The sequence below is a fragment of the Zonotrichia leucophrys genome, chromosome 4 (genome assembly GCF_028769735.1).
Source record: "Zonotrichia leucophrys gambelii isolate GWCS_2022_RI chromosome 4, RI_Zleu_2.0, whole genome shotgun sequence".
Taxonomy (NCBI): Eukaryota; Metazoa; Chordata; class Aves; order Passeriformes; family Passerellidae; genus Zonotrichia; species Zonotrichia leucophrys.
In genome coordinates, this window is record NC_088173.1 from 50693649 (window position 1) to 50705175 (window position 11527).

The 11527-nt window shown below is 41.3% G+C and overlaps 1 long non-coding RNA gene across 1 annotated transcript; it reads left to right on the forward strand.

Annotated features, from left to right (window-relative positions):
- Positions 1-6395: 6395 nt before the first annotated feature.
- Positions 6396-10518, forward strand: LOC135447450 (uncharacterized). Its single transcript, XR_010440134.1, has 3 exons — positions 6396-6478; positions 8207-8294; positions 10349-10518. It is a non-coding gene; the product is annotated as an uncharacterized LOC135447450 (long non-coding RNA).
- The last annotated feature ends 1009 nt before the right edge of the window (positions 10519-11527 follow it).

The following is an 11527-nucleotide window of genomic DNA, read 5'->3' on the forward strand; positions in this document are numbered from 1 at the left end:
TTATAATTTAAAAAGCAGCTGCAGAACTGTTTGTGAAACACAGGCAAAGGCTGTTTTACTTCTTTCTCATTGTGAGGTTTAGTATTTGTGCTGAATGAGAGGAATGGGCGCTCATAACCTACCAGGGCAGCCTGCTGTGCTCTGACCTCACTCTGCTGGGCAGTGTCCCCTTCATAACCTTGGAAAGGGCTCAGCAATTTCAGCTGAGATGGGATTTAATCACCTTAATTGCCTGTGATGGCTAGGAGCACTGGGAGCTGGACGGAAGGAAAGGATTCTGTTGGTGCCCATGCTGACACACAGCACAACCCATCAGTTACCCCACGTGTGACCTTATGGCAGCTGCTGGGCCAGCCCATGGCCCCAGCTCCACTCTGACCACTGCAGGTATCCACGCGTTCCCATGGACAGCAGATGGCTTAGGGCACTGGAAGGAGACTTAGGGGACACAAATTAGCAGGATATCAAGTTCTACTGATTTTGCTCCTCATGGAGTAAACTTTTATTGTTAGGATGGCAGAGCAGCCCCACAGATCACTTTTTGTGAGGGTGAGATCCCTCTCATCTGGTTTTCAAATCAGGTATTAGTTTGTCATGTGCACCTATTTTAGTTCTTCCTTTCTGTCCTGTAGAAGGCTTGTTATAGATACAGTCAGGAGTTTCTTTCATTTTGAACACATTTACTAAATATATGTATATATAAAATTAGTGGAGCAAAGACATAACCAGTACCTGTGGATCACTTGTGGCCATCAAAGCATAACCAGACCTGCCTTTTACAGGCAATGTATATTTTAATGTTCTTAAAATTGTCTTCAGTTGATTTTGAAGGTGTTCAAAGGTTGAAATACTGAGTAACTGTTTTGAAAACTCTATTCCAAACGCACAGCTGGCAAAGATAATACCTGGGGTATGTCTCTGCAGAGTGGATATAATTTTAAAAAATAATAGTTCACAATGCTTGGATGTTGTGGACAGGTGAGTGAATGTAGAACCAACCTGCAGCCAGTAAACTCCATCTTTCGTGATGTCAGATGAGCTTGTTTGAAGTTTAATAGCTACTTTTAATCATTGTTCATTAACTTTTAAATTTTGGCCCCTGAATAACAGGTGGAGGCTGCTGTGACTGAGGTTTTGGTGAGCTAGAGCAGGGTGTAGTATACTGATGTGGGAATAAGGTACTGTAAGACACAGCAGCCTCGGCTGATGACTGAACTGCAGCTTTTAGCCTGGCTGCATTTTTTGTTTATTTGTCAAGGAGAAGGGGCAATACTGAAGAAATTATGCATTATTACAACAGTGAACAGTTGGCTGCAGTTCATATCAAGAGACAAAGAAAGTCATGCCTAATGACTAAAACAGACAGCAGGTTGCAAATTTGGACTTCATGATGCATTCCAGTCAGGGACATGAAAGACAGGAAATATCTTACATGTGCTGCCTTTGGGAAACAAGAGAAGATATGGAGGTCAAGCATGGCTCTGCTATGTTTGCTGATAAATCTTTTTCTAATAGTGGGCTTTTTCTTTTCCTTTTCTTTTCCCCCCTGAGCAGAGGGAAGATGAAGCAGCCCTGCTGCCAGCTGGTCACTGCCTATGAGAAGGATGGGCCCATCAGCACGGCTGAGCACGGCCGTTCATCACCCAGCACGTGCAGGGTGGGCTTGGCAGTGACCTTGAGCACTGCACCAGCAGCACTTGGCCAAGCCACTGATAATGTCTATCCCTTATCTCCAGGTATGATCCAACAGGCTGCTGCAGGCAGGGATGGCCCTGGAGCAGTTTTGTCACTGATGATGTTTGAGAGCGTGTCTAATTTCGGTTTAGTGAGATCTCTGCAATGTTTGAGATTGCTGGTGTTGTTAGGGCTGACACAGCCCCCGTCTGTGTGCCTTTGCACTCTTGGAAAAGTAAGATGGCAGACTTCAGGGGGTCTTGTTATTTCTGTTAGCAAATCTGGGCAAGTCACTAGAAAAATGATGCGGTAATGAAAACATTAAAATTGTGGGGTTTTCTTCATAAATCTTAAAAACTGTGAAAAATGGCAACTTCACAGTTCCTGTCCAAACACACCATAATCGAGCAAATGACATTATGTGGTTTCTGATATGTTGGCTGTAACTGTTCCTGCTAGAATGACAAGTTGACACTGGCTGCTTTTAGATTACTGAGGAACAGGAGCCTGGTTCCAAACAGTTGCCATTTTAAAAAGGAAAGAATAGAAGTCAAGAAATAAGTTTCATGTCATCAATGGATTTCTCTTTCTCATCTCTTTATGAAGAATGATAAAGACTTTGTAATCATAGTACAAAACCAGCCATTCTCTGTGAGGAAAAATACATGAAGTTCAGTCCTGTTTCAGCAGAAACCAATAACCAAATTCAGAATAACTCCAGCATTACAGGTTAAGGGATGCCATCCCAGTTAGACTGCAATAAAAATCTACCGGAAGCCCAGAGAATCAGCCAAGAAACACTTTCAGGAGTCTGGATTTCCTCTGCACAGGGAATTCTCAGAAGGTCTTGTGGCCCAACTAGGTAGAAATTAAGCTGTTGGTTTCCAGCTGTAAGTTATCGGTGTGGGGAATGACATGGATCAACAAATGCTTGTGCACTTCCATATTTCTGGACTTTAAAGAGCTAGTGACAAGGTAATTGTTTGATAGATGCAGTATGTTATGGGACTGCTATCCAAATAACACCAATGTCAATGTTTAGTCATGTTGTCAGCATATGAGTGATCCTTCCTCAAATTGTGTCTGAGAGCAACAAAACCACATTTTCTCAGAAGAAAGTTGCATTTGCATGTTCAGTGGAGAAAAATCTCTGTTGGTGATAACACATTGCGGTCGAGTTGCTCAAAATGGCTGAGTAACTTCTGCCAGATAAATGTACACTGAATTTATTCTGTGGAAACCAAGCATGAGCTTGGCTGGCAGAGCACAGCCCTACTCAGACATGATTATTCACCAAAGGAACTCCAGGAACCACTCTTGAAATTCCAGCTCAATTGGAATTCAAGCTTGCATTCCTCTGAGTGACACCACAAGTTTACTGAGTTAGTGAATAGGATTGGTTGCTTTCATTTGAGCCTTCCTGAAAGCAAATTAGATAAAAACAACCCATATCCATAGCATTGAAAATGTCCATTTATATATTATTATAGTTTGGTCGGCTTGCATTTTTCTCCATAATCATATTGTCATAAACATTTTCCACTGAAAATATTAAGTGAACAACCCTTTTATTTTTCCAGGCCAATGATTTTTTAGGAAGATGAACTGAATAACATTTACATAAATCAGAAAGTGTTGATGGTTGTGTTTCCATGTGTTGGGACCATCTATGAAGGAAGCTGTAAGGCAGCTTTCATGTATGAGGTAAGAAAATGGTCAACAACCAATCTTAAAGCATTTTAGGAGACTTTGACCTTAGCAGCGTATGTCATGTTAAATCAATAAATCAGAAGTGACTCAGCTCCTATTATTAACAAATCTAAGTAGGCTTGAAATTTCTGTGAAGTGCCCTTAGAATAAATGTAACCTCTCCTTTTTCAGCTATGTTTGCATGTAAAATATTGCATGTTATCCTTTGTTTAGTGTCACGAGTTCCACACCATCCAGAAAGTGCATTTGGCTTGTCCTGGGGCAAAAAATGAGCCTAAATTGTACTTGACACTTTTCCTATTACAGGGTCTTGTATGCACACTTTTCCCTTAGGAAATGGTTCAATGTTATTTGTCTGTCTTTCCATTATTGCCATTTTTCTATTTTTAAGATGTTTTTTATTAGCATGCCATAAGTCATGCTGAAATGCAGTATGTCCTGTGTTCTTGACTCTAGATATTGCTCCTTGAAGATGCAAATTTGAAAAACAATACTATTTAGAAAGTTAACAGTTACCTTTTCTCCCAGACTATCATGAAAAACAGTCTCAAAACAAATCGATTCAAAGTTCTCCAAGGAGCATGTTTAAAAATAAATGAGAAGACATTTGTCTTTGTAATGGATACTGTATTTTTAGGTAGTATAAATTTTATAGCAGTCATAAAGTTTTATGAATTTTAACAAATGTCCTTCTCAGAATAACTTGGATCTTACTGTCAGTGTGTTATCTGGGAAAAGGTCATGAGATCTGTTCCTAAAAGCGAGGGATTTGCAAGTGGGAGGTTACATAGGCTTGGGAAGAGAGTTAAAAATCCATCTCTACTTGCTAGTCTTGTGAGCTGCAGGAAAAAATGTCCCTGGAATTGCTGTGTGTCCATGTCCTACGTGCTGGCTGGCACCCAGCCCACAGGTGTGCCTGCACTGAGCTCAAAATCCCCCAGTCACCTTGAGGTGCCTTGCTGAATTTAATTCCAGCTCCAGCCAGGGATACAAACCAGATTATAATTACTGCTTCAAACCCCATTACACTTATGGATCCAGCTTGCAGTAGGATCCTGTGCAATGACACAAGGTCTGCTCCAGCAGAAACTGGGAAGCAATGAGTTTTACCATTTTTTTTTCCTGTTCACTTTAAACTGTTGACACGGTGCTAAATTCAGTACGCTGAAGGTGTTTCCATGTGTCACTTCTAATAGGATACAGGTGTCAGACAATTTGAGATTATTTCAAACCTAATTTTCTTAGAGTGAAGATACAAACAGTTACACCAGAAGCAGATGTTGGGCCTTTCTCACCCCTCCAAAATGTGGTTTGGCATCCATCCAGACTGAGTCTATGGGGAAAAAGAGAAAATTATATTTAATTTTGGCTTGCTTGGTTTCCTCCTTTCACAATCTACATGAGTGTGTAAGAAAAAAACAAACCCATCCCTTTTCCCTCTGCTTTACACAGGGACTGAGTATCTTGTTGCAAACAGATGGAATACAGGCAGGTTGGGACGTGAACGCTTTTCCATCTCCACACTATCACTTTGTGGCCCAAAATTGGACATAAAATGCTGTCTTCTCCTTTTTGCCCTCTTACCCATGTCTCTGCCATTTGCTTTTCTGGGCACTGATGCTGAACTAACAGCCAGGAAGCAGAGGGGTGGCACGGACTGTGCCTAAACCACTGACTCAGGGTCCTGCTCCTGGCCCACCTGCATTGGCCAGCCTGGGGCTGGTCACTAGGACTCAGGAGAGGAGCCCTGAAAGAATCTTCTGTCCCTCTGCCTTCCAGCTGCTTCCATTTTCCATAGCTTGAAGTAAAGTCTCAGCTGTACTCATGGATACAGGATACACATGGATACATCACTCACTGGCACTGGCCTGTCCTGAGGACAGCAGGAATTCTCCATCAGGAGCTTCAGTGAGTTGAGTTATACTTCATCAGAACTCATGAGGGTGTCAGAACAATGGAGCTCATAACTTTGATATTACGACCTTTTATAGAAAAAACACCCTACTCCAAGGTTTGCTGTGTGAATTTTGGGTTCTGCTGCTCAAATACCTATTTCTGCAACTGCTTTTAGTGAATCAGTCTTGTGACAGTAAGTGCCATGTGTGCTACAACAGTATTAAAGCCAAATTACCAAAAAAATGCTCCACTTGAACAGGGGCTTTTAGTCAATGCTTGTTGGTCACTCAGATGCTGTTGAACAAGAAATCCCTTAAGAGTTAAGAGCCACACGTGTACACTTGGAAGGGAAGGATGTTTGTGTCCTGCAGCCCTACATGCCAGAGGAAGAAGGGCACAAAATCCTTCCACACACATGGAGAGGACTCCCCGGCTGGACAGACCCAGATGGTGGACAGGAGGCGTGAAAGCCACAGCTCGTGTGCATGGGGCCAGACCAGATTGCACTGGGAAGGTTCCTGAGGTGGCTCCCTGCCAAGGCCGCCGGCAGAGGTGGGGGAATGGGATCAATAGGAGGCATCAAGTGTTGGCTTGGCAACCACAGGCAAGGCTGTGGAAATGCCACTCTGCAAATGGGGTTTCACTGCGCTGCCAGGAAGTTCTCTAGAGGCTTTGGGAGACCAACCCGGTAACAGGAAATTAATCAGGAGCGGTTTTGAGCGGCTCCTTGGCTGGTGAGTGCTGCTGGGGCTATTTATACCTCTGAACTGCAGCAATTTACCCTGCTAAGGGGCTGCTCAGATGTCACACATTAGCCACTGCCAGAACAAGTGACCTTTCTGCACAGTACGTTAAGAGCAAAGAGATGAAAATTCCCATTTTCCAAGCATGGTCCCAAAAAGCCTCTGTGCTCTTGTTAAACCAGCTGCATTGAAGAGGAGTGATTAGAACAGGCCTTTTTTTTTTTTTAGCCTGCACCTGTCTCTCATTCCACAGCTGAGGACACACTGAAATCTACTTCCCTCTAGACCCGATCTGGTAAGAGCTTCAGGTGGTAATTAAATCCATCATTATCTACATCTATTTCTACTTAAACACTTGGGGGGAAAAGCCACCTGAAGGCCAGCAGTCACTGGAACTTGCAGTAATGAGTCACCCACAGGGGGAAAAAAGCTCCCCCATTTCTCCATCCCCTCAGGTGGGTGAGGTTTTTGTTGGTTTTCATTCTTATGGAAGTCAAGGCCTTGTGTGTCAGTCTCTTGAGAAGGTGGCGGCTTCACTCCCAGCTAGGAAGAGAGGTTCCCTGACTGTTCTTTCAAGAAATACACAGGAAAGAACTGTGTCAGATTACTGCAGAAAAGACATAAGTGTGATATTTTTTCTGAGGAATTTAAGATATTTTTAGGGAGAAACCTTGATTCAGCATTGTCCCTGGAGAAATGGGACCAGTCATTTTCTCCCCTGGCATATCCCTGTATTGTAAATATGTTTAAAGTGCATAGAGTGCTATGAGGGATTCCACTTATTCCATGGAAATAAGCAGTAGCATTTTTAATTTGTGGGTTTCATTTGAAGTATCTTCCCTCTTTCATAGGAAAAGCTTTTTTATTCTCTGTTATTTTGCTCAGGTAATTCTTGACACATTGATCTTCCTTCAGAGCTGAAGTTTCTCCATATTCCCTCAGTTGCTCTTCCCCTGTGAACATGCACACTGAATCAGACACAGCAGTCTGATTTCTGCATAGGTGATACAGACCTAATGGCTTCAAAATTGTCACTATTGGCATTTTTAAAAATCCAAAACCCTTCAATATTTCTGCCTTTAAAATGTGATGGGTGCTTGGAAATTACTGGCACTGTACAAGCAAATTATTCTTTGTACAGTCAGGCAGACATCCCAAATAATCTGTATTTCTGGGGAAGCAAAAAAGCCAAAGCAGAACTTGAATTGTTTTGTGTCAGATTGCTCTATGGGACTGAGGCAAGACAGAAATAACTAAAAAAAACATGCATAGCACTAAAACATGTCAAAACAGGGGAATAATAATTCATTATTATCATACAGAATGCTGTTTCACTTTGACCCAAAGTGTCACACCAGGTTTTATCACGTGGCAATTAGATGTGATGTTGTAAAAAAGATAAATTTTCAAGGGGAATTGTAGCTATTTCTTTTGTAGATTAATTGTATTTTTGTCACTGCCTGAAACAGGAATAAAATTAGGTTTTTTAAGGCAAATGCATTTAAGGTGAAAATATCCCCCAGAATATCTTGCTACAGAATTACAACCAAATTAAACAAGAAATCTAGGAAACTGTCTTAGGTAATTTTTAGAAATTTTAGAAAGATGCCAGATTTAATAAGGATTTTTGTTGCCTCCTAAAAATCGGTATTGATGTATTTATTTTCTATCCAAATAAAATGGATTGTAAGATTTTTATTTCGAGGCTGTACTGGAATTTTGCATAGTTAGATTTTGATTACATGATAGAAAATGACCACTTTTGGCATTCTAATCAGCTAGTGAGCAAATTCACTAAAAACTAGGGCTATGAACCAGAAAATGTTATTCATTAATTTTGTTTATGGTGATTTAATTTTAATTATAATACTTTAAAGCTATTTAAATCTGCATTTCCGTCATGTGTAAGTTAATGTAGCATATTTTGCAGAAATAATCAAGGCCTGGTAATACAGAGCCCATAATTAAATCTTTGATGAGTGTTTCAAAGTGATTTTTAAATGTGGCTTATAATGTGCTTTACAAAAGCTTTGCTTCTGTCATTGTGACTTCCCAAATGTTCCTCTGGCATTGTCCATGTTGAATTTCCATTCAAACTCAAAATGGAAGTGTTTGTAATGGAGTAATTGCCTTGTAAATAAGTGTTGTCTGTAGGTAAGGAAAACAATTAATTTTCACAGCAGCTTTCCTGTGGAAGTGTAAATGAGGATCCATCTTCCTGATGTCAGCGAGCCCCCAGCCCACTTGCCTCTCTGACAGCAGAAAAATGAGGTGGGAAGTTGTGTTCTTGTTGGGTTTTTTTCCTGGAGTAATTTCCTTGTAATTGAATTCCATGTTCAAGGCAGGCTTTCAGTGCCTCATGTTACAAGATGGGAGCTCCAGGTTTGCAGTGATAAGCAGGCTGCCTGCAGACAATTAGGGACCTCAGGGTTTGCAGAGTCTGGTCACTAAAATACGTTCCAGCTCGAGTCATTGTTTAACAATCCCAGTCTCTTACAGCTGTGAAACACTCCCATCATCAAGTGGGTCTCTGGGACTCCCTCAGGAACGGCAGGCTCTAGATATCCAGCTGCTAGGAACAAAAATAAATCTCTTTGAAGACTTATTTGCCATCACATTGTGTGAGGACTTAGAAAGGCTGAAGCATTTTAATCATTAATCTCCATTCATCAAATGTTGTCATTCTTAACAAAACTCCAAAATAGTTTCAGCTGTGAGCTGGATGTTGCTGACACCAGACTCTGTCCGTAGGTATCAGTTTTGTGGTTAAGATGTGCCACACACAAGGAGTTCCTGTTGCACTCAGAACATCTCCTGCCCATGCAGAGACACCGGGGAGCTTTTCAGAACTCATTATTGTTTATGCTCTTGGTTGTCATGCAGGGAGAGCGGAAGAGCTTTAATAGCTATTGATCATCAGCCTCTATTGGGCAGCATTGGAATCTCTTTCACTGATGTCAGTCAGCCTGTGCTGCTGACAGATGGTGCTGGTTGTCTCTGCTGTCCTGTGACAACAGCAGCAGCAATTAGAAGTGATCACCTCACAGAAATATTCACTGCACAAGTTGGGTTGATAAAATATCTTAATTCCTCTCAAACTCAGCAAACCTTGCTAGTCTTGACTTCACTGGGATGCAAAGAAATCCCGTTTTCCCTCCCTTCTGAACTGCATGTTTTAAAGTATGTTTCTCTTCCTCCCCCAGCTTTTTAAATTTTATTGCTGACCTAAAAAGAAAGGAAATTTTAAAAAATCTAGAAAAATCCATGTGTAGCTAAAACATTCTTTACCTCTTCCTTGCTGGTACTTAAAAACATTAGATAAATTAAAAGTAAACGTGCTCATGACTTAAAGGTGAGCTCTTAACAACTTAAAAACTTTTAAGCTGGCAAGTATTTCTAGTATATTTCATTAGACTGGTTTTCCTTATCATGTTCCTTCTTTTTTCATAAGCCATGTTTTGCTTCTCCCTTCTGGAGCAATCCAGAGAGCATCCATGTGCCATTGGGCTGGGCTGTGCAGGCAGCAGAGGCAAAGGTTGCTGCCTGTGGGAAAACACACCCTGTCTCCAGATGCACAAATATCCAAAGTGAGCACTTCAAAGGAACAGCAGCTCCTTGCTGGCCAAGCACATGGATGTTGCAGGAACACCCTCAGTGTTCCTTGCTCTTCTGAGAGACAAACTCCCCCAGGCTTCAGGAAAGCTTTGCTTCAGCACTTCTCTGTCTGAGACACAAAAAGTCCTCAAATTATTTAGGGAGAAGAAGCTTATCCCACTTCAGAGACAAGACAGCTTTTGGAGGTACAGAGGTTAGATTGTCTTCCCAAATCAATACAGCATGGGAAGGAGGAATACAACATTCTAGCCCAGAAGTTATTTTGGAGGGGTTTTAGTGCTTTTGAAGCACAAGCCAAAGCCCCTTGCAGGCTCCTGTGGAAATGTTCACATTAACATCAGTTTTTAATTTTTCTGAGGTTTGGGTCTGTTTGATGAAGGGAAGAGAATAATGTTGAAATTGCTGAAAAATAGTAAAAATATTTTGACCTGCTCCTGAATTTTAATATATTTGTTTAAGCTGTGTGGTTTTGACTATAATTTTGTTTGTGCCCAATGCTGCAAGAAGGGAGAGCCCGGGCAATGCTAATGCAGAGTGAGGAGGAGACTGCTGCAGTAGCCCTGCTGGCCTCACCTTCTCTCTCAGTACAATTTCTCATCAAATTTCCCATAGCTTCTGATATTTTTGTTTAATTATTCCCTCCCAGAGAAAATTTTTCCTCTTACCCTTAGTTCTAAGGGCTTTCTGTCTGATTTATCTTCAATTTTCAGGACTCAATGAAGCAGAAAAACAATGTTAGTCTTTGGTGGCCAGGGAAAAGGAGGAAAGCTCGTGGTGGTCTCCAGATGATCTGGCCCTGACTGAAGCAATCTCCTTCCACGAGGAGGGAGCAAAGGGCTGGCAAGTGCAGGTAAAGCTGCCTGCACTCCATGTGCTAAGAAATCACCCACACAAACACATTCCAGCTTTGGCAGTGCTCAAATAATGGCTATTACTGCTCCAGGGAGGAAATAATTAAAGCCATTTCTTGACTCTGACAGTTTGATACTGGTGGTTTTCAATAGCAAATTACCAACATCTGTACAGCAAAATTCAGCTACTGCAGCAATTATTCAGCAGGGCTAACCACAGAGGTGCTAGGAATTTTTCATTTTCTAGATGTCCCCTCGTTAGGTGTGACCTGCAATTGAGACCCAAGCTGCACACCATGGCAAACTCAGAAATGTAAACGAAACCATCTGGAAAGCTGAATATTCTGTGAAAACCCCAGTGGCAAATGCATCAAAGCCAGAAAATGAAAGACTGGAAAGACATCTGAATGGCTTTCTTAATTATGTGACAATTTCAAGTTTCCAGAGCAATTCAGAAGTAAAATTTATACGAATCATTCAATTCCACAAAAATTAGGGCTTCTCATTGCCACATACTGTTATAACTGTTTTGCATAGTAAACACAGTGAGTGTGACTGTACAAGCTGCAAACTCACATCTACAACCTGTAGCAAGCAGCACAGCACTGCAGATTTTCATTGCTGCTGAAAGAAAGGGGTAGCAAAAGAACTAAATAAGCTCTATACATCCCTAAGTCAAATATTTCTTTTTAAACATTAGATAGAAAAGGTAATACAAGTACAATCAGAGGCTGTGGGATTAAATGTGTTTCTAGGAGAGACCTGATTTGGGATTGATAATAAAAATGCCTTATTTCACTGCTTATGTTGTAATTACTTTTTTGTCAGGGTTTTATGTTATAGTCCACTTTGGTCATGGGTTTACTGATGTATAAAACTTGAGTTTAGTTTGTAAATTGGCACTCTGTCTTCAACTCTGTTTCACTGTTATGAAGCTGCAGGACCCCATCAAGGTGTGGTATAATTGGCTGTACAAGTGTGCAGTAATTTTAAAGTAGAGCTTCAGACTTGAGCAGTCTTTGGGGTGGTCTGGTGGGG